Source organism: Canis lupus, chromosome 16, assembly GCF_011100685.1.
Source record: "Canis lupus familiaris isolate Mischka breed German Shepherd chromosome 16, alternate assembly UU_Cfam_GSD_1.0, whole genome shotgun sequence".
In the NCBI taxonomy this organism is placed as follows: Eukaryota; Metazoa; Chordata; class Mammalia; order Carnivora; family Canidae; genus Canis; species Canis lupus.
The window spans coordinates 2,929,044-2,950,169 of NC_049237.1; the positions used below are offsets into that span (position 1 = coordinate 2,929,044).

Consider the following 21,126-nt stretch of genomic DNA (forward strand, 5'->3'; position numbering starts at 1 on the left):
GCAAGATAATCATATTTCTTTGGAATATAAATTGCCACCATTTTTAGAGTTAGAAATTCTTCAAAGAACAATTAAGTCTTTGCTGAAACATGAAATGGAAGATAGTTCTGGAGAAGATTACAGCGTTTCAATTCAGTGCTTCCAATGAGAATAAAAAAATTGGCTTAACTGTTGCCCAAAGTCAATACCTCAGATTCTAAGATGTCAGGCTGTATATTTGGAATGAGCTTATATATATTCAGCAATATAAGCAAGCTTTGTAAACTATAAAGTTATTCAAGTGAATCAAATGTTTATTTTCTCTACATAATCGAAAATAGGAAAAAAATCATATGGTTGTAATATTAAACATGATGCACTTTTAAGTAAAAGTTTAAAGCATTTCTTATGTTTTTCAGAAAGAATGAATGGAAAAACAAAACATTTTAGTTTTTAAAATAAGGGAATAAAACATTCTTGTGGTTTTAAACTACTATCTGGTTCAAAATCATTATTTTTAGGGTATAATTTGTAGTGTAGAATTTCACTTTCCCACTGGTGCTCAGCTATACACTTTGGAGGAGTGAGAGCTATGTGTCTGCTGTTCTGACGTGGTCGTGGATGCTATACTGTGAGCTGCACCATAGGAAAGCCCATAGAACCTTCTATTGGAAGATCAGCAAGGAGCAGCCTCCTGGTGATCGGAGGATCTTCCAAAAGCTATGAAGTTTCTGTTGAGTCACAGCAGGGACAAGTTGTGCCCTACAAGCTGCTGATACCTGTCATTCTCACCCGAAAGTGGTGGAAGAGGGAAAATTCACACACACACCTGAACGCAACACAGGTATGAGAGGAAAGCAATAAAATACCCCAGAGGTTAATCAGAGGTCAAAAATTCAGAGATATGTGAGTTTGTTTGTTTGTTTATGACATTTCACCAGCAAACTTTAGTGCCAGAAAAGAATAGAATAACATTTACAATGTTGTTTAGGGTAAAAATCTGACCCAAATATTTTATAACATCATTTGTAGCAGATGTGCACAAACTCAGAGATATGACATCTCAGAGTACTTCTCTTTTTTTTTTTTTTTTCACCTCTAAGGAGGTATTGTTGACAATAAAAATTATAATATATCGGGGTCCCTGGGTGGCTCAGTGGTTGAGAGTCTGCCCTGGGCCCAGGGCGTGATCCTGGACCCGGGATCGAGTCCCATATCGGGCTCCCTGCATGGAGCCTGCTGCTCCCTCCGCCTGTATCTCTGCCTCTCTCTGCCTCTCTCTGTGTTTCTCATGAATAAATAAATAAAATCCTTTTTTAAAATTGTAATATATTTAGAGTGTACAATGTGATGGTTTGATATATGTATACATTGTGAAATGATTACCACAATCAAGCTGCCTAACAATCCATTGAAATATGCAATATAAAATTATTAACTCTTGTCACTACGCTGTACGTTAGATCCTCAGACTTCTTGCTCTTGCAGTTGAAAGTCTGGACCCTTCAACCAATAGTTCCCCATTTCCCCCACTCCTGGCCCTTGAAAACCACCATTCTATTCTCTGTTTCTAGGAGTTTGATATATATATATATATATGTTTTAAGATTCCACATATAAGTGAGATCATACAGTATTTATCATTCTCTTCAGAGATAGGCGAGGTTAAAAGAGCAGACACCACCACTAGAGTTGGGGAGATGGGAAGGAATCTCATTTCTCCTCCTGCTGTGTGGCTAGAGCACAGACTCTCAACATTGAGCCTTCGTCATGAAGACAGGACCAAGCCTTCTGCCCCAGAAGATCAAGGCCTGCCCAGGGGACACCGCATCAGCTCAGGGCTGGACGCAAAGACACCCTGAGAAAGTGGCCCTCACGTACATGGTATCCAGAGTCCAGTACTCAGGAGTGAGGTCGGGGATTGTTCCCGACTGTGGACCCAGCAGTATCAGAATCCTGTAGGTTCCACTGCTCAGAAGGAAGGCTCTTTCCTCTTGAGCTCTGCTTGTACTTAGTACTTATCACTAGAACACCTCATCATGTTTTCAGTCCTCAAAATCCCCAATGTGGATCCTTTCATTCTCCTACTACCTGAGACAGTGTTTGTTTGTTTGTTTTGTTTGTTTGTTCTTGTTTGTTTTTGTTTTTTTATTAAAGCCTCAAGAAAATGTCAGGGGCTCTAGAAACATCAAGGCAGTAATATCTTCCATCCTGTGATGTTACATTTTTTCCTTAGGGATGATGTAGAGGACCTGCTACAGTGCCGAGCAGCACAGACACGGCTAGGGAACCCTCGTTTGTTGGGAGAGGGCTCCTGGGTCACTCTCTGTACTGGCTTCTGGAATCCCAAGGGTGAAGCACGGTGCCTACGCTCAGATCGGGTACAGGAGGTTCGGCCAAGGACTGAGGGCCGTAGCAGAAATGGACGAGCATCGGCGGGCAGTGGGTGCACAGGGCAACTCAAGGAACTGGCCTTGCTTCAATGACCTGGACGAGGTACTTCGTTCCCTCCCACTGGGGCTCTTGGAAGCTCAACTTCTTTAAGGGTTTCTAAGGTCCTTTGACCCCTGACTGCTGGAGAATCAAGCAGAATGACAGCCCATCCACTAGTGAGCAGCTTATAGAACACGGTTTCTAGAAGCTGCTTTCCTGAGTTCAAATCCAGACTCTGCCGCTTACCAGCTGTTGACCCTGGCCTAGTTCTTTAACCTATTTGTCTCCATTCTTTCACCTGTACAATGGAGATACCAACCTCACAGACGAATCACGCAGACTGAGATTTTGTAAATGCATAGGGAATGGGTAACAGAGGAGGAACTGTGTGACAAATGACAGATTAAATACATCTACCATGGGCTTGGTGTTACAGCTGGTACTGGAACCCAAGGATAGAAAATATCTCATATTACCTTTCCCCTTTAATGCATAATGGTGACTAGTCAGTCGGTCATAGTTCTGGGAAGACTCTAAAAAGATAATTATTTTTTTCCTAGACTTCTCCTTTCATTTGGGTTAGAAATCATTTTCCCTACTTAACAGATGAAGCAATTGAGATTTGGAAAGTTTAAATTACTTACTAGAAGCAAAAAAGAAAAAAAAAAAGGGAACTTAGTGAGAAGAGATGAGATTAGAACTGAGAAAACAGTTCTTTCGAACCTGCTAAGAGACAGAACATTTTTGCAAGATGCCACTCACAGCCCCTCCTGAAAAGTAATCAGAGCCCCTGATAAGTCTGAGTAATTTTAGAACAGACTTTTGTGATATTTCAAGAGCCTTTCTGGGCATGCAGGGTTACCCGCTTGGCTGTCAGTTTTGGGACTTGCATACATCTTTAATCCATTTTTTGACTAGCCAAATAATCCTTAACTAGACATTTCCATATTGTATCCCTGCTCTTTTTTTCCCTATGAAACGTTTTTACCAGCAGGAGGCATCACTGAGTTGGTTTACTCAGCAACCTCTCTTTAAGCAACTTGTTTGAGATAAAACTGTGTGATGTGGGCTCATAACCATTCTATTTGAGAACTTGTCTTAAAATATGTACATATTTCCCAACATCATACAGCACTCCTTCCTATATTTCTAATTATTCTCACTCCTTGCTGCTTTTTATTAATCCTAAAATATCCTAGATCCACTGGAGTTGGAAGGACTACTAGGATACAGCTAGGCTGACTTAATTGAAAACATATGCGTGTTCTCGGATGCAGCTATGGAGACTCAAAGAGAACTTTGCTCTCTGAATGTGTCCCGAATAAGCTATTACTTACCCTTTCTATGGGCTATAATTTGTAGAGCTTGTTTGTTGACAGGCATAAATGATTTTTCTATTTGCAGAGAGTTTATTCATTTATTTTTTCACCTTACCATCCAGGATTCAGACCCAAGTAATAGGAAGTGGGTTTTTTTCTTCCTTTTTTTTTTTTTTTAAAGTAACCCAAGGTTGGAAAGGAGAAGCCCAGAGAAAACTTGAGACAGCCCGTGGTTCTCAAATCTTACCTTGCACCAGTCACCTGGAGGGTTTGTCTTGGCTCCACTTCTGGAGTTTGTGATTCTGTAAATCTAGACTGAGGTCTGAGAATCTGCTTTGCTCACAAATTTCCTGGTTGAGTAGATGGTGCCAATCAAAGAATAACACATGAGATAAACTACATAAATGGAAAATTGTTCTTTTTTTTTTTATCATGACCTTCAGACCAGCCACACCTTTTCTTTCCTTCTCCAAACCCCAAAACTCTCCTCCCTACTCTCCTCCCCTCTTACTGAAGGTGTAGAGACCCCTTCTAGAGCAGGGATTGTGCTGAGAGAGTGCCTCTGACTTTGGGACATTTCATCCACAGAAATTTCCAAACTGATGGTTTGGTTGTGGGGGGCGGGGGTTATTTTTGTTTTGAGTTTGGAAAAACAAGCATTTTTACCACGCACATAAATTGGTCAGCAGGAAAGAGAGCCTAGGAGTGGCAGCAGATGGACCTACGCCCTTGCTGGGTTTCCTTTATGGTTTTTAGAGGTGAGGGTTGGTCCATGTGGAGGAAGGAAATGTCTCTGGAGACTGAGGATCCTGGAGTCTGATTGCTTTTCCTACTATCTGCTGAGATGTGGCCTTGCCAAGAGAGCCTGACCTCCTTAGACTGCAGGGCCAGACACCTTGCCTCCATCTTTCTAAGCACCCAGGTGAAAAACCATGAAGGGAAGGAAGAAAATATTATATATATATAATAATATATATAATATATATAACAAAAATATATAATAACTTTATGATTGAAAAAATAACAGTCTCATAAATAAAACTCCTAAAGTCACCAAAAAAAATTATGCATGGGACACTGATAATCCCAATCCAGGACGTTGGGAGATGATCCCATTGGAGGGGAGGATGCTGAGTAGATAAGGTTAAAGGGAGGTTGGGGGAGGGATGCAGGGAAGGTTCCCTGTGAGAATCAGGTTCTCACCCTGAGAAGCCACTTCTGAATCTACACCAACTGGTGCTTTTCTGAGGGTTGGAGTGTTTCTGTTTAAACTGGAGAAAAGGATTGGTTGAAGGTTTTTCTAAGGCTCTCAGGAGGTGCTCTTCACTATTTGACTGCAGCCCATTTCTCCAGGGGAAGGGGTGAGGAGATGGAGAGATCCATGCATGGCCTCAAATTCTCACTGGTGTTCCCCAACATCCAGGCTCCCCTCCCCCTACTTCCCAACAGGCCGTGTTCCATAGACAAGGGGAGAGGAAATTGAATGCAGTTTGGCTATAATGTTCTTTCCTTCTCCCCATGTTTTAATTCCTCTAGATGAGAAAGATAAAAAACTATCCTCCCAAAGTTTCTCCTGGTTAGAGGTTATTTGGGAAACAAGTTTAATTTTACAAATACACCTGTCCTCTTTCTCAACCCCAACCCCCACAACATCTATTAGCATCTTAGGGGTTTGATGTTATCAGTGTTCCCAGCCTCAGCAGGTGCCATAAGCATCACAATGGGGAGCTTTTACAAACCATGAGGCCCAGACTCCACCCTGGACCTACATCATTAGAATCAGGAGACTGTGGCCTCTCCGAATTTGCTGAAGTCCGCAAGTGATTCCAATGAGCCCTCTAAGGGTAGAAAACATCACTGTTTTGATCAAAAGGCCAGCTACATCTCTGTGTGCCCTGAACTCTTTTGATCTGTGCAGTGAGGAAATGCCTACCCCAGAGCTGGTTTGGGAGCAGGGAAGCAGCTTGAGGAGCTGAGTGCAGAGGAAAAGACAAGACTGGGGAGTGGGGAAGCTCTTGAGAAAAGGAGCCGCCATCACAGATCAAGGAACTTCTGCAAGAAACATCCAGCGTCCCAAGTCACCCCTGGCCTCCATCCTGACCTTGTGAGTAGTGTAGCAACTGAAAACCTCAGCTTTCCCAAGTGGGCTGAATTTCCACTCCAGCTCTGAGTCTGCAGGTTGCGGGGGTGGGGGGGGTGGGGTGAGGACTGAAGGTAAGTGCTTGAAACTCACCTCCAACTGTTCCTTAGTACAGGACATGGTTCATGTGATTCTAGGGCCGCCCTAATGATGGCTTCTTTATAATTGGGGGACTCAAAGGCATCGGCACCTGGAGAGGATGCCCACCAGAGAAGACGGGTTATTTCACGCAAAACAAGAGTTTTGTTTTTTACTAAGAGAGTTGTGGTTTGAATTTCTGCTGGAGGGGAACAGAATGCATTGATGGTAAAGTTAATCACTTGTGCCTTTTACATGGTGAATAGAACACAAATTTGAAATATCTGGTTAAAGTCTCTGTTTATTCGTGAACTTAGGAAAATTAAACCCACATAGTGACCCATGCGGTGAATAAACCCTTCATCTGTAGGCATAAAAGAAGCAACTTCTTTTCTAAAGCCTTTTTCCTGCTTAGCTGCTTTCTAACTAATTGACCCAAAGAGTCCCCCAAAATTTCTAGAAGACAGGCTCCTAGAGTGAGCACGTAGTTTTTAAATATTTTTCTTAACTTGTACAAACTCTTCATTCATACTTGGCCTTGTATTTTCAACTGATTAGATTGGACATAATTTTCTGTTGATCTCTTGTATTCACACGTTGAGTAGGAGAGCCTTTTCCTCCAGTTCTTAAATATTAAGTGTTTTTCTTGCTCACAAAGAACAGGTGGATCACCAAGGCCAGAATTATTTTCAAAGTAACATCCCTGTGCTTAGTCATGATCCCACTTGATCCCTTTATATTAATATTAATTAATTAATTAATCAAGTGCTCAGAACCTTCTTTAATTGCCTGTTCATTCTTCACACCTGTTTTCAAGATGGGTGAAGGGGGTTTAAAAAGTCTGAACTCCAAGCTACAAGTAAGTCATGGAGATGTAATGCACAACATGGGGACTACAGTTAACATGGAACAGAATTTTCAATATCCCTTTGATGTTAAGATGAAACTTCAATATTCCAAATAATGCTTGGCTCATAGTAAGTTCTTAGTAAATATCTTTGAATGAATGCATGAATAGATGGCTGAATGAATGAAGGAAGGAATACACATATCCTAGGTTTTAAGTGAGGAAAATGACTTACAGGTAGGAAAGTACAGGAGTTTGGGAGAAAGAATAAAAACAGAAAGTTTAATAGCAATCAAAGCCAACATAGTACCACAAGTGTGCTATTCTAATCAGCTTTCTGATGGGAATTATAGCTAATTTTTGTCAGCCGCCAAGGAGGCAACTTGATTCTATTGATTATCAGTAATCCTGCAAGCAATAAAATATATCAAGTGTCCTGTGGAAAGCAACTTTATTCATTTAAATTACTAACGACTCTGAGAGGAGACAAAATTCAAATCATAAGAAATTATTTTTTTTTAAGATTTTATTTATTTATTCACGAAAGACACAGAGGAGAGAGAGAGGCAGAGACACAGACAGAGGGAGAAGCAGGCTCCATGCAGGGAGCCCGATATGGGACTCAATCCCAGGTCTCCAGGATCAGGCCCTGGGCTGAATTCAGGCAGGCGCTGAACTGCTGAGCCACCCACGGATTCCCAAGAAATTATTTTTTAATGTAAAAATATATATAGTATCTAGAAAATACTCCTAGCTCAATTATTAATTTCTTGTGGAAACTGCTATAATTCTTGCATATTTGGAACAGGGCCTGCCAGACACAGGATGAAATGTACACACAGCAAGAATGGGGAAACCTTGCTAGTTGAGTGAATGTGTTATTCAGCTTAGTAGTGGGGAGATAGATAAAGCTGGAAATATAGACTAGGGCCAAAGGATAAAGGTCTTAGGAGAGGATGATGGATAAAGGATTTGAATTTATTAAGTCAAAAGTAGAGTTCCCACTCCAAACAGTTGTGAATGAGAAAATGGGGTTGATGGGATGCCTGGGTGGCCTAGCGGTTGGGCGCCTGCCTTTGGCTCAGGTTGTGATCCAGGGATCTGGGATCGAGTCCTGCATCTGGCTCTCTGTGAGGAGCCTGCTTCTCCTTCTGCCTATGTCTCTGTCTCTCTCTCTCTGTTTCTCATGAATAAATAAATCTTTTAAAAAATGGAGTTGATTATGTGTAGGGGAGAAATGGTCACAGAAGTAAAATTGCCTATTTCTTCATCAATGGGGCATGCTTGTCTTTTTTTTTTAGAAAAATAAACCATAATTACAAGTTATTATTTTGGTCTATTCTTGGTGGTGTCACACTGTTAAGTTTGTAAGAACTTTTGTCCATGACATGGCCGTTTCAGCACTAAAGAACTTCTGATATTTTATAAAATGATATGTTAAGCAGATAATGATGCTATGAAGTAAATGAACAAAATGTCTTGGCATTGATTTATAATAACAGTATCAGTTTCTCATAACATTAACAACTTTACAAATTTCTGATTGGCAAGCAACAACCAGGGATACTGCTAGAAATCAGGAAATAAACACTAGGGCCTCTAAAGTTACCAAATAGATTTAATAAAATTGATGCATAGGTAAGCAGCTTGGGTAATCACCCAGTATTTGCATTTACTTTTCTTGTGAACAACAACTAAAATGCCTTTTTAAAAAACCCTAAAATCTCTGTAGATGATAACCATCAAGTTAGCAAATTAGTAAATCACATAGTTGAGAATTGGTGATGTTCCTGGGGTCGGTGGGGGATAGTGGTAGGAGGAGAAGCTTGTGTAGGTCCAGGTAATGTAGCACTCAACAGGAAGATGGAAAATAGATGAGCAGATCAAAAAAAAAAAAAAAAAAGTGGTAATCTGTGGCATTTAACATAAGGAAAAATAGTGTGGGACACATCATTTAACGTATATAATATTCATGGATTCATGATAAGATGACAAATTTTATCAGTATTCTCTGCTTAAGGAGACTTAGAAGAATAAACTCTTTTAGAAAACTTTCCATAAGATTTCTTTAAAATTTATTTTAAAAACTGCTTTTAGAGGGATAGGTTTCAGTTATCTGGAAAAATCTTTCTTTGGTAAAGCTATTGTATTTTCCAAACCCCACTGTGTATCACATTTAAAAGCATATATTAATATATACAGCCCCTTTCTTTAGGATATTTGAGACTTCTTAAAAAATAACTATGTGGGAAAAGATTACCATCTATTTAAGGCCTAAAATATATCCTACCACAAGATGGACTGATTGACATAAAATGTTATATTTATTAATCTCAGCAAGCCTGTTGGATAAGGATTATTATCCCAATTGTTAAGATGATAAAAATGATACTTAGAAAGTCATTCAATCTGTCAAATGTGAAGCAGTCAGAACTTCATTCAGATGTATTTTCTTTTCATTGCATTATGATTACATTAATAAAAAGTGTGTTAAGAGCTAAAATAGGAAAGTAGCTTTAAAAAATAGGTTTATCAAAGAGATATCCTATAATTGATGGGGAGGGAGAAAGATTGTGAAGGAGGGGAGGGTTCTCATTTTATATTTTGGAGGAAGGTAGGGTGGGTCAAATTCAGAGTTGGTTAGGTAAATAGAGATAAATTCCAATTAGTCCTGTTTTTAAATAAATCTGGTGAAATGAAGATGGAGGATACTGACAGAAGTAAGTTAAGAAAGAAATAATAAATAGAAGCATCTGAGTTTGTAGTTGATTCAAAGAGTACTAAAGGAAGCCCCAGAGTCGGGGGAGCAACATGATCAAGACGTCAGTCTTTAAAAAAAATTGACAGTGGTGTGCAAAATAACTTGTAATGGGAAAGAGCCAGAAAATCTACCACTCAAAGATTAATCTATCACTGTGCCATAGGCTTTAGGAAATGCACAGGGTTTTAAATCAGAAATCAGTATGGAAGTTAGAGAACTAAGTACATATGAAGAAGAAAAGAGAATTTCCTTCAGAATTCTGGGTGTAGAATAGACCATATTCTCCTTAAATAGTCTAAAACTAGGCTAAGAGAATGTCGGTACAATGATGATTCTGTGTTCTTAAAATCCTGTTTTGAGTATTCCTTCATAAACTGTCATTCAGGGAAGATAAAATATAAAGGAAAGCTTTGGAATCATTCTTTTTCATAATAAAAAAAATAATGGTAAAAGTAAAAATGTCGAAATAGGAAAAAAATAACTAGGGTGTTGAACAATGATGGAGTTGAGTGCATTACAAAAAGGAGGCAGGATCAACAAAGACAAATTTTCATAAAGCAACTGAAAAAACTGAAAAACCGGAAAACCATCAAAAGAGAATGGTTAGAAGTTTTGCATGTTACAAAGAAATAAACACTTGAACTCCATTTTTATAAAAGTTTGCTCTGCTTTATAAAGTAGTATCCGTAATTAGAGATGAGATTCGGCTTGTGAAGTTCAAGTAAAAAATACAGGAAACAAAGTTAAGTTTGAATTGCATGAGATACGTGTATACTAAGTGTACTAAGTGTAGCACTGTTGTTTATCTGAAATTCAAATTTAACTGAGTATCCTGTATTTTATCTGACAACTCTAAATCAGATTCACTGCGACTTTACCTCACTTAGTGGTTTTCACACTGGAAATGAAAAGTTGCAGTTAGAGGGCAATCAAAAAAGTTCAGACACAGGAAGAAGGAGAAAAACAAAGAGTTCCTATGAGGAGGTATAATTAGAGCTTGTATCCAGGATTGGATTGGACCATAGGTTTCATCGATTTGATGTAAAGAACGTAGGTAGAATGGCCCAGAATTCCAATGAGAAAATTAGGCTTGTCCTTACTCTTAAAGATGGTGAGTCAGTCTCTAAGACAGAGAGCTTTATGTAAAGATTGAATTGGTTCATTCTTCTATGTTGAAGCAACATCTGCCTCTAATTATTGAGCCAAATCCCAATAGCTCAGGACAAATTTGAGGATCTTAAGTATAGATCTTCTCCTACTTGAAAGGGCTGGGCATTATCCCTGCATTAAGATGTTTTCTCAACAAAACAAACAGAGGGTGAGCCATTTACTTTTGCAAAATTCAAGAAATAGAAGACAGCAGAACACGACTTGTACCTCTTTCCAACCCCTAGTCCCCATAAAAATAAATGTGTAGATGAACAAGGCTCAAATAGATTTTCTTTTTGGCACCAAAAAGTCTTTTTAAATTCGATGAATCATACTGTGGGAATAATGCCCTTCTACATGGAATTTTAAGTATTTTATTTTTGTTTCCCTTTACAAATATATAATTAGGGCAATGTTAGGAGAGTAAACATGATGTCGATACTTTGCTGCTAGCCAAAGTGAACATCAGCTAAGAGCTATTGAATGCTACAGCTCAGTAACTGCAGTCTCTGGCCGTGAAAATGCCTGATCTAATGAGAAAGGTGACCTGCTAAGGGAGCTCAAGCACCACAGAGGATGTGGAAGCTCAGTGCTGAGTCAAATGTAGGTAATATGAAATTACAGTAACTAATTAACTTAATTGTTTGCTCTGAAATTGGACGGGAAAATGCCTGGTGCTTGGGAAGGAAGGCAGGGAAATCACCATATTTTCTTATGAGGAGGTATAGTGAACTAACGGCTATATCTGACTCTGTGACGTTTCCTTGTATTTGTTCATTTACATGAAATTGTAAAATGAGTACTATTATCATCCTCATTTTACAGATGAAAAAACTGAGGCACAAGGGAATTTTTGCAGATTTTTCCAAAAACCTCTTGGCTAGTAAGTAGCAGAAGTGAAATAAAAATAAATCCAGTCTTGGAGCTCACACCTGCCATATTGCCACTTCACTCATACTGAGGAAAACGCTTTCAATTGCTGGAAAGAGAATGAGGGTATCTATGAAAAGCATGCAGTATTATAGTTTCATAAAAAATGACCTCACATTAATGGTTTGGGGTTTTACAACATGTTTTGTTCTGTTTGCTTAACTTCTAGAAACAGCAATGAAAATCTTAAACATTTATTGAGCAAAATTCATTAAAATATATTATCTATCATAGACCTATTCCTTTTTGTAGGCACTTTCTTCTGTCTACTGCATTCAGTCGCTGTTGACTAAGTTCATGTGCCCAATCATGAATACCTGCCAATAAGGTGGCCAAGTTTTGAGACAAGCTCAACAGACCTACAAAAATACTTTTGTGATATTTTCATTGGTGTAGACAATCCATGCACAGTATTACATCTCTTGCCTACCAGATTCTTTGATAAGCTCTTGAGAATATTCCATTGTATCTATAAAATTCATTCTCACTTTTTCTTTTGAGTGGTGCATGGATTGTCCATTTTTTTGTATATTAAACTGCAATAAATTACATCCACTCTTAAAGATAAGTTGCTCTGAATTTCCTGGTTCACCCTGAGGCAAAACTTAACAGTGAATATTGAAATAGTAATAAGCACAAGGCTGAGAAGTTACTCTTCTACCAGAAAGCACAGCAACTTAGATTGAATGACACTTCTACAGCACTTGTTATTAACTTACAGAGAAGTAATAGCTGAATTTATATGTCAGAATAGAGGAAAGAGGGAAAATGGTTAATAAAAGGAATGTCTGAGAGCCTAAATTTGCCTATGTTTACTAGAATATTTATCCAAATGAAGAAATAATGGGACTGAATCCCAAGGATCTGGTATGGTCAGACTCTTAGCTATCTCAGGCACAGACAAGAGCTAAAATGTATTCCAAAGAGGAAAACTAAACCCAGGAGTTTAGTATTTATTGATTCTCATATAAAAGAAAAACAAAATGAAAATTTTTGATGATGATGGCATTGCTGGCAAACCAACACTAAAGCTGTTTCCTGTTTCACTGATATCATTGTTAGGTGATTGTTAGGAGAGAATTAAAGCAACTAGGGAATATCCAGGCAGGAGGCTGTGTGTGTGTGTGTGTGTGTGTGTGTGTGTGTGTGTGTGTCTGGCTGTGTGTCTGTGGGAATGAACTCTGATTTACACAACTTGTGCTAATCAAAATTTAGTGTGTACCATGCCTTCATCAGCACTCCTATAGAGTTTAGATTTCTAGACTTTATATTAACTTTTTATCTTAAACTATGCTGAGTGTTTACAACCTGACTGAATGTGTTTGTGTAGGAGTGTTTAAATGAACAAGGATAATCATAACTCATATGCTTATTTTGTAAAGTGTTCAATAATGTTTGTTTAGTAACAGTTTATAGGGATGTATAATCCCCACCATTATTTTATTTTACAAATGTAACCGTGCAGCATTTTTTGCTTGTATAGCAGTAGTTCCTCATATGTATACCCATAATGGACTCAACTATTATTCACAGATGGTGTTCCATGCCAATCTATAATGGGAACTGTTAATGTAGAAGTAAATATAACAATCCTTGGCCTTAAGGAACTTGCACCTGTTGTAAAGGAAGACATTCAAGTAAGTGTTTATAATAAAGTGAAATGAGCTGCAGTGGAGTTGTATGTAAGACACACTGGAGGGCACTGGGGATGGAAAGTCTAGATCCAGGCAGGGAAAATAGGAAGTCCTTTGTTGGAGCTAGCACTTGAATCAAATAGAGAATACAGGGATCTTTTACCATATGCAGACATTTGGAAAATTATAGCTGTCATACTGGAATATAGCTGAAGTCTTCACTAGGGGAAGTGACCTAGTACAAGGCTAGAGAGGCTGGCAGGAAATGACCAAATTATCATGTTACTTAATAATCTAAATGGTGTGGATTTTACCTTAAGGCCTTAGAAAAATTTGAGGTATGGTAATCACAGAGCAAGGTTTAGTTAAATCACTCCTTCAGCAGCATGGAAGATGCAAGAATTGATTTAGAACACTATAGTGAGGATTTTAGGAAGTTGATGTGGATAAATTGAATAACTATTTAGATGTGGAGGATAAGGGAAAATGAGAATTCCAACTTGAGTTTCACATTTCTTGTATCAAATGAAAGTGCTAGAGCGGTAGGCTAAAGTGTTGACAGTGTCCCTAAACTGCAAGCAGAAGAAAATAAAAATTCATTTCTAGAAAAAGCACTGTCAGCTCAGATAATCAAGATTCTCACAAGTTAAACAATTCTGAATCAAACACCAAACAAAAGCATGCTACGGTGACTGAGAAGTCAGTAAGAACAATAAGTAAAATTTATAGATTCTAATGATACTAGAATTATTAGATCCAGACTACTAAGTATATGAAATATTTAAAGGATACAATTTTCTTTTAAATACTGAATGAGCCCAAAATAAAATTACTGAATTAAAAACTCAATAGATGACAAAGACCCCGAACAGACACAATTATGTTGAAAATTAGCCAGACACAGAGAATAAGAGGGCCAGTGGGATATGGACAGCACCATCAAATGGGGGCAGACATACAGGGTTTCAAAGTTTGGCCAGGAGGCATCCTCATGTGGGAATGGCTAGACATACAAAGTCAGAAACTGATCAAGGAGAAGGGTGTGTCCACATAGATAGAGAAGTCGCCTGGTATTTGGTATCAGTCTAAGAGAGGTGTGGAAAAACACAGTGGTGCTGATGGGAAATTGGGGATTAATTATACTGAAGACCATAGCAGCCAGGGTCTTTCACTTAGAGAAAGGAAGTACAACACTGGAAGAGTGGAAAAATAGAAGGAACCCTACGATACTGGAGTATTGGTGTTAATTCATGGTCTTCCATATATAAAAAGAGAGAACTAAACATTGATGTAAATATGTGTATCTACTTAGCTACCACATACATATTCCCTCCCTCTGTCCACTCAGAAGACCTGGGAGCAGAAACACAATGATAATAATGAGCACATCTAGCATCCAGATCATGGCTTCTAAGAAATTATTCTCAGGGTGCCTGGGTGGCTCAGTCAGTTAAGCATCTGCCTTCAGCTCAGGTCATGATCCCAGAGTCTTGGCATCAACCCCCACACTGGACTCCCTACTCAGCAGAGTCTGCTTCTCCTTCTCCTCTTCCCCTTCCCTCTGACCCACTACTCCTATGCTCACTCCTTATCAAATGAATAAATAAAAAATATTTTGAAAATAAAAATTTTCCACTAAAAGGAACAAAGACTTTCTGAAGAAAAGACTGATAGGAAAAGAATCTAGTCTGGAGCAGGTAAAGTACAAATTGATCTAAAAACTTCTGTTTGTGACAAAAAGCAGAGAACTACTCAAAAAATGATGGGACTATGATCAAAGGACACAGGCACCAACTTGAAAGGGCTCCCACTGGCCAAATCTGGGACAACTTAAGCATCAATATAAAGAAAATGCTTTTTTAACCCATTAGATACAATAAGACACAATCCATATAGAAATAAGTAAATGGAAGGTTCTATTAGATGACATTTATGTTTCAAAGACCCTCCACAAATGTTTTTTTTTAATCATAAAGGGCAAAAGTTATTACAAGGGAAAGTCTGTCTACACTGGAGAAGACTGGTAGACAACACCTGAATCACATGATCCAAATCCTGGGGTGAAGTGAAACCATGCATCACCAAACGAGCAAACCTCTTGAGCAATATTCCTGCCAAAAACATATAAATTGAGCCAAATCATGAAAAATCATGAGGCAAACTCAAATTGAAGTAAGTTCTACAAAATGAATGGATGCTAATCTTTACAATGTCAAAGTCCTGAAAATCAAGGAAAGGCTGAGGAAGTCTTCCAGACTGAAGGAGACCAAGGATAAATGAAACTAAATACTACGTGTAACTCAGAACTAGATCCTTTGCCTCTAAAAGGTGTTACTGGAACAAGTGGTGAAGCTCAAAGGGGACCTGAGGGGGGGGAAGGAAATCATAAAATAATCTTGATTTCCTGGTTTTGATGGTGGTATTATAGTTATGTAGGAGAATGCCCTTGTTTGTGGAAAGCAGATCTAGAGTGGTTGGGGATGATGGGAATCAGGTTGTTGACTTACTTTCAAATGACTGGGGTGGGGGGTGACAAAGTTCATTTTTCTGCATTTACAAGCTTTTCTGTAAGCTTGAAATTGTTTTAAAATAAATAAAACCTTATTTAGATTTCTTATTTTTTTACTATGGAGATCTCATGGTATTTATCATGCTAATTTGTGTTTTGCATTTCCAAGACACAAATATAATACACAGTATTTCCTACAGATTTTTTTTTAAACAGGGTATATTCTGGAAAACAGAAGTTATTTTTTTAAGATTTTATTTATTCATGAGAGATACAGAGAGAGAGAGAGAGGCAGAGGGAGAAGCAAGCTCTATGGAGGGAGCCTGACGTGGGACTTGATCCCGGGACTCCAGGATCACACCCTGGGCCAAAGGCAGGCGCCAAACCACTGAGCCACTCAGCTATCCCCTCACAGAAGTATCCCCTTAATACAGAAGTATTTAAAAAGAATCTCTTCGTCAAAAATTATACAGAAACATAATAAATATACTAAATGCTAAGTGAATTTAGTGACTAATTGTTGTTATGTAAACAGCGGTAAATGTGATCAGGACTGATGGTCATTTAATCAGAACAATTACCAAAATTATTAATGATTATACCTGTATTAAATATTTAACTTCAAACAGAAATTTCTATTCTCCAGTGTTTCTATATAGGCTACTTCTTTCTTTTTTTTAAATAGGTCTCCTAATAGGATCTCTTATAATCTTTAAAAATGAGTTATATTTGTGTGAGTGTGTATGTAACAATCCTTTTAGGGTGTAATACAGATTATCATCAGGTTGCTCTAACTTTGTTTTTTTGTTTTTTGGTCAATATTTTGCAGTTGTTTCATCAGAATGAAATAAGTTGAAAGATTCCTTACTGGGGATCTTTACAAATTATTAAAGCAAGTTTTCATAGAACACATTTGGGTTTCTTTTTTTTTTTTCCCCCGTTTGTCACATTTTATAGGATTACATAAAATTTCATTAAATTGTGGCATTAAAATAGGAAGTCAAGATGGTATTAAATGTTAAGGAACAAACATCACAGAGTCTTGGCAAGCAATTCTGCTGGTGGAAGCAACAGTCATGCCAGGTTAGCAGCGAGCAGGCTGCCAGTCCTGGACTCAGGAAGCCTACTTTATTGGAGAAAGTAGAGAATATTTGTTAATCCAGCCAAAATGGTCATCAGAGGTTTTTCTCTAGGGTAGAACCCTGGATTGTTTTGTTCTTTCAGTTTATTTCAAGTTTTTTGTTTGTTTGTTTTTGTTTTTGTTTTATAAGGATACCACACTGACTATATAATTGAAAACCTCTCTGAAAACATAATGAGTAATCTTATTGAAGGAATGCATAAACCTTCCTTACACTTGGTTCATTTCCTTTGGTCAGTGGCAATCTGAAAAGTCAGAAGTCCAGCCATAGACTGGATCACAGCACAGCCTGTCTAATTTGTTCATCAATGGAAAAACAAACTAATTTTCTTAATTCTGAATTTTTAGCAATATTAAAATTGAATCAGTGCAAGCACATGGCATGCTTTGGTTTACTTGCCAGTTACAGATCGCATAGCAATAGAGGTAATTTCCAAAGTCGCCCTTCAGAGAAACAAAAACATGAAAGCTTAAATATTTTTGGTATCTCGAACGCAAAATAAACTCAGTAAAGTTAAGAAGCATCACATTTCTTCAATAGTATGTTCTTCATTTGCCATTCTTTAATGTATAAAATAACAGTCATTTATTGCTTAATAGTAAAACTGTAAGCAACACATTAGTAACTATACTTCCACATAAAGCTGGTAAATTGTATTCAGAAGCATTACTAATTCCCCCTACCTTTTTAGCATAATTTATACTTAATATTTTGATAAATGTTTTGAAGCTATAGGATAGAAAGCATTTATAAGGCCAAGGACAGCTAGATGTTCCACTATTTTCTTTCAAACCTGAATAGGACTTATTTTTACTTTATTATATTGATGTTTCATTTCTAACCTCCATTCATTTTTACATCAGCAGAAAAGATAAAAAATAATCTGCCTTCACAAGTTTAATATGATGCCTTTGTCGACTTAGACAAAAACATACTTTAAATGCAGTGGTGAGTGTGAAAGTATCGATCCCTACTGTGGAGTTCCTGCTAAACCTGAATCCACTAATGAATGGCCTTTCCACCAAGTTCATTTGAAACCTGTCACTGTGTGTGTGCTAATTTGTGGATACTAATGGAAACCCTCTATAAGTTAGAGTCTAGACATTTGGTTTTGGTTGAAACCCTCTATAAGTTAGAGTCTAGACATTTGGTTTTGGTTTGTGTAAACACTTTATTTTTGTCCGGTCAGAGTTTTTCTTGTGGATTATATAGAGATAGCAAAGCATTTCCAAGTGGACCACCCCATTGCTCAACTGCCAAAATCATAAAATGCTTTTCATAGATTCAAAAGCAAAGAGTTTTCAAACAGTTGCGTTAAAAGTTTGACTGAAAGTAATTTTAGTAGAAGTTTATTTTTTTTAAGACCACTGAATTCAAGCTGTTTTCTGTACTTGAGCAAAGCTATGACTCCCAGTTCACAAAAGAATGAGCTCATTTACAAACTGAAGTTGCGATCGGCCCCGTCAGACATAAGGGAAAGAATGAATTTTGTGTTCCTTTAAATGGTCTACATTCAGCTAGAGACATATATCTGCATAGACAGTTTGGGAGGCTCTAATTAGTCTTTTTTCTATCTAAAAAGACAAATATACTTCCAAACCCTGATGGAATTTCTTCATTTTAAATTTACTAAAATTGTACAACTAGAGATTTATTTAGTTAAATAGTACCTTCTATCTAAATGTGCATGTTCCTGTTAAGGCTGAGACCTTCACATCTATCCCTCACCTACACTCCCATCTGTTAATAAGATCAACTATTTCTAAGGCCAGCTTCTTCTCTTGTGCATTGAACCCTATTGAACCCAACCTGGGTCAAAGAAATTTCTCTAGCAATCACATCCTTTTATCCTGCATTATAAATAATTTTCCTCTGTGTTAGTTCATTTCCATTATCCTGCAAACCTATTTTTTCCATTAAGAAAAACTTTTTTTAACCATGCTCCCTCTCTAGCTATAATTGCCCCATTCTACTCCCTCTTGCAGCAAAAATAAGTTAATTTGAATCAGTGAGCACATTTTTTTTTTTTTTAATTTTCCTTTCATGCTCACCTGAAACTACTCCAGACAGGCACACCAAAACCTCTTTCATCATAGTCATGTGGAACCTGCCATTGCTAACGTAGTGGTACTTTTCAGTCCTTGTCTGATATGACCCATCAGCAGCATGTGATCTACTTGGTCACCTATAGATCCCGGAAACAATTCCATCAGAGGCATCTAGAACACTAGCCCTTTAGCCACTCCTTTTTCATCTACTTGCTACTCCTCTCACCAGCCACTTTTTATTAAAGTACAAATAAAGATCAGTCCTTGGATTTTGTCTCTTTTTCTTCCAGCTCTCACTCAGCAATCATGTCCAGTCTCACAATTTTAAAATCTGTGTTGAGGATCCTCCTAATTTTATATCCCTAGCTCTGATGACTCCCTAATTCCAGACCTGTCTACTCAATGTCTTACCTGGGATAACTACGACCTCTCAAATTCAGCAGGCCTAAAACTGAATTCCTGATGCTGACCCAAAACTTTGTTCTGCTTTCATTTGTTGCCCTTTCAATTTATAGTAACTTTTACCTTTTAAATTCTTTAGTAAAAAAAAAAAAAAATCTCTGCATCATACATGCCTCTTTCTCTCGGCACTGTCATCCATCAGTTACCAAGTCTCTTTCACAGAATCCAGCTGCTTCCTACTCGGGCCTACCAATGACATTACCTGGATATTTTTTTTTTTTTTTTTGGTTTCTTTTTTTTTTTTTTAAGAGAGAGAGAAGGAGGGCAAAGAGATCCTAAGCAGGCCCCATGCTCAGTGCAGAGCTCAACACAAGGCTCAATCCCATGACCCTGAGATCATGACCTGAGCTGAAATCAAGGCAGACATTTAACTGACTTACCAATAACTTGAGCTGAAATCAAGCGTTCAGTCCTTATAGTCTATTTCCAATAGAGCAGTTGGAGTGAATTTCTTAAAATCACAAGTCCTTTCAAGTCACATCTCCATTCAGAGACCTCCAAGGCTCCCGATACTAACCAGAATAAAAGCCAACCTTTCTTGTAGTAGCTGACAAGACTCTAGATATTCCCCATCTGCCTCAATACCACACTTGATGATTTGATATTATCTCTCGTAATCTAATTATACTTGCCCCCCTTACTCTTCTCCAACCTTGAAGGGCATCTTCCTGCCTTAAGACTTTTGCATTTGCAATTCCTTCTACCTAGATTGGTCTCCCTCCTTATATCCTCCTGGTGATTTTACTTAATTGTCATTGCAATGAAGCTGTTCCTGACAATTACTTAAAACTCTACCTCTACTTCCCAGTACTTTTTCCCCATCCCCTGTTTTGTTTATCCCCTGCAAATATATACAATTATTTATTTATTCAGTTAATTGTCTGCACCCTTCCACTAAAATATAAGCTAAGCTCATTGAGGGCAGGTGTTTTTATTGGTTTTGTTTTCTGTTGCATATTCAACAGCTAGAATGATGGTAGGCACTCAATATTGGTGAAATTAATGTGTAAACCCCTGAATACATTCTGGGTTAAGTATACCAAAATAGCATTAACCAGGAAGAAAGAGGATAGTAATGGGACAGAGGAAGACTAGTTTACTGGCCTGTGGTAAGTGGAGAGTCCTCTGAAAGTCTCTACAAGAAGCAACTTATAAAGCTAAGTAACGGGATAGGGTTACAGAGAGAGGCTGGAGTGTGTGCAATAAACTGTCTTTAGAGTCTTCCTTTACCTTAAGGGCACCTGCCAAAGACAGGTCAAAATCAGAATGGTTACAGACAAGATAAAGTTTCTTCTGGTGACTTTTTTTCTACTCTGTTTTTCTCTTGGCTCCCAATCCTCCTCCTTGATCTCCTACCACCCCTAGAAGATTTCAGTGCCATGTGCCCATGCTTCATTTCCAAGTCATGGACTGAAGCTATAACTTAAATTCCAATTGCAGGATGAAGGCATGATGTGGATATGTCTTATGAGACCAAGTTCCCTAAACCAATCACTTTATTTTACTGAAGGCTGATTAGGAATAAAGATATGATCTCTTAGAGCAAGACATAGAAGGTTTTCATTGGGTCAATAAAGACTTTGACCATATTACAACAGAAACAACAGTGACCATCATTATTGAGGCTTTCCTGGGACAGCTGTGTTATAACTATCATTTCTAATCTTAGCAAGCACACTGCGAAGAAGGGATAAT

At 38.0% G+C, this 21,126-nt stretch overlaps 1 protein-coding gene and 1 long non-coding RNA gene across 3 annotated transcripts in view; one reads left to right on the top strand and one right to left on the bottom strand.

Moving 5' to 3' along the window:
* The window catches only part of CNTNAP2 (contactin associated protein 2), a 2,034,882-nt gene that overhangs the window by 1,032,933 nt on the left and 980,823 nt on the right, over positions 1–21,126 (bottom strand). The window lies entirely within an intron of this gene.
* The window catches only part of LOC102153683, a 66,007-nt gene continuing 50,364 nt past the window's right edge, over positions 5,484–21,126 (top strand). Inside the window, exons 1-3 of one of the 2 annotated variants that reach the window (XR_005371187.1) lie at positions 5,484–5,835; positions 13,170–13,273; positions 15,247–15,651. This is a non-coding gene — a long non-coding RNA (uncharacterized LOC102153683). Of the gene's footprint in view, positions 5,836–13,169; positions 13,274–15,246; positions 15,652–21,126 lie in introns of those variants that run through there. The other variant, XR_005371186.1, reaches the window with a different exon arrangement.